This window comes from Myotis brandtii, unplaced genomic scaffold (assembly GCF_000412655.1).
Source record: "Myotis brandtii unplaced genomic scaffold, ASM41265v1 scaffold339, whole genome shotgun sequence".
Classification (NCBI taxonomy): domain Eukaryota; kingdom Metazoa; phylum Chordata; class Mammalia; order Chiroptera; family Vespertilionidae; genus Myotis; species Myotis brandtii.
This window is the reverse complement of record NW_005363061.1, coordinates 1,702,201-1,704,527: the sequence shown is the minus strand read 5'-3', so window position 1 is coordinate 1,704,527 and position 2,327 is coordinate 1,702,201. Positions and strand designations below refer to the sequence as shown.

Here is a 2,327-nt window from a genome sequence, read left to right as displayed (position 1 = left end):
ATGCAAATGTTGGTATGCTTGAAGTTGTCCCAGAGGCTCCTTACACTATCTTCATATTTTTGGATTATTTTTTCTTTTTGCTCTTCTGGTTGGGTGTTTTTTGCTTTCTTCCATTTCTTTCATTTGTGACATGTTTCTTTGTATCCGCATTTTGACTGCTTCCCTGTGTTTGTTTCTATGTATTGGGTAGAGCTGCTATGTCTCCTTGAGTTGGTAGAGTGTTCTACAGGGTCCAGTGGCTCAGCCTCCCCAGTCACCTGAGCTGGGAGCTCTAGGTGCATGCCTTTGTGGGCTGTGAGCACAGACTTGTTGTAGCTGAGACTTGATTGCTGTTGGTGTCACTGGGAGGAATTGACCTCCAGGCCAATTGGCTGTGAGAACCAGCTGCAACTATAGTGGGAGAGCTGCTGTGCAGGGAACACCCCTATGGAGCAGGGCTTGCTTTAGTGGGGCTTTGGTGCTCACTGAGTCTGCCCCTTGAGTGTGTCGCTTATGGCTGTGTAGAGTTATAATCTGTTATGGTCTGACACTGACCACTGGGTACACTGGCTCTTGGGTCTCCAGAGAAGTACAAAGTCAGCCACTGCCTGGGGCCACACAGCAGGAGCAATAGAGTGATATGCAGATTCCTCCTCTTTGTATCGAGTTTGGAAGTGCCCAGATGAGGCTGAACTATGAAGCAAGGCAGGCTGGTGCTGGCACCAGGTCTTGGGCTCCCTGACCCAGCTGCAGCTCATTTGAGAGATTTTAGCCTGAGCAAAGATTTAGCCTGAGCCATTCATATGCAAAAGCTGCTGCATGCAGCTTGGGTAGGGTTGTAAATTGGATGAGGCAGGGTCTTAGGGAATCACCTGGGCGGAGCAAACAGAAATGGCTGCCACTCAGCCCTGCAACCTGGGAACAATGATCCCTGTGAGCACTTCGGTCTGGGAGCAAGCTGCCTGAGTTCCTGCCCTGATGCCAGACAATCCAGTTCCTACTCCTATGTGTCTGTGTTCCCCAGAGACTTGCCCTGGTGCTGGACCTCAGAGGAAGTGGGACCTTGTAAGTTCTCTTCATGGTGCCGGCGTTTTAAGAGGAACAGCTGGGTCTCTAGCAGCCTCTGTTGTCACTGAGCCCCAGTCTGCACTGGTTTTTACAGTCCGTAGTTTTTACTGCCCATAGGGACTTCTTTTCCCAGCTCTGGGACTCTGGGCTGGGGGTCTGGTGTGGGGCTGGGACCCCTTGCTCCTCTGGGCGGCCTCTGCAGAGATGATCTCCTTCCCAATTAAAAAAGCGGCCCATGGTGCTGGACCTGCCCGTTCTGGGCCTCGGCACCTCCTACCAGTCTCAGTGTGCTTTCTTTCTGTACTTCTCTAGTTGTAGGACTTCCATTCAGCCAGCTTTCCAGTGGTTCTGGATGATGGTTGTTCTGTATTTTAGTTGTAATTTTGATGTGGTTGTGGGAGGCGGGGAGTACAGGCGTTTACCTACGCCTGCCAACTTAGTTGTCTCCTAAATCTTTATTGTTGAAAGTTTGTGGGAGGCGGGGAGTACAGGCGTTTACCTACGCCTGCCAACTTAGTTGTCTCCTAAATTTTTATTGTTGAAAGTTTTACATATGTCCTCTTTTTCCCCCCATTGACCCCCTCCAGCCGGCACCTGCCCCCCCACCCCACCCCAGGCCTTCAGCATCTTATTGTCTGTGTCCATGAATTATGCATATATGCATACAAGTTCTTTGGTTGATTACCTCCCACCCACGCACCCGCCCCGCCTTCCTTTCAAGATTCCGCACTCTGTTCCATGCTTCCATGTCTTGGATCCACTCTCTTCATCAGTTTATTTTGTACTTAGATTCCACTTATGAATGAGATCATGTGAAACTTGTCTTTCTCTGACTGACGTATTTCACTTAGCATGATACTCTTCAGGTCCTTCCATGCTGTCTCAAAGGGTATTCTTTTTTACAGCTGCATAGTATTCCATGGTGTAAATGTACCACAGCTTTTTTTTATCCACTCATCTACTGATGGGCACTTGGGCTGTTTCCAGATCTTAGCTATTGTAAATTGTGCTGCTATGAACGTAGGGGTGCATACATTCTTTCTGATTGGTGTTTCGGGCTTATTAGGATATATTCCCAGAAGTGGGCTCAAATGGCAGTTCCATTTTTAATATTTTGAGGAAACTCCATATAGTTTTCCACAGTGGCTGCACCAGTCTGCATTCCCACCAGCAGTGCACAAGGGTTCCCTTTTCTCCACATCCTCGCCAGCACTTGTCATTTGTTGATTTGTTAATGGTAGCCATTCTGACTGGTGTGAGGTGATATCTCATTGTGGTTT

At 48.6% G+C, this 2,327-nt stretch overlaps 1 protein-coding gene across 1 annotated transcript in view; it reads right to left on the bottom strand.

The window, feature by feature from the left end:
• Window positions 1-2,327, bottom strand: part of RPS19BP1 (ribosomal protein S19 binding protein 1) — a gene marked incomplete at its 5' end in the record, with an annotated part of 27,642 nt that overhangs the window by 6,013 nt on the left and 19,302 nt on the right. The window lies entirely within an intron of this gene.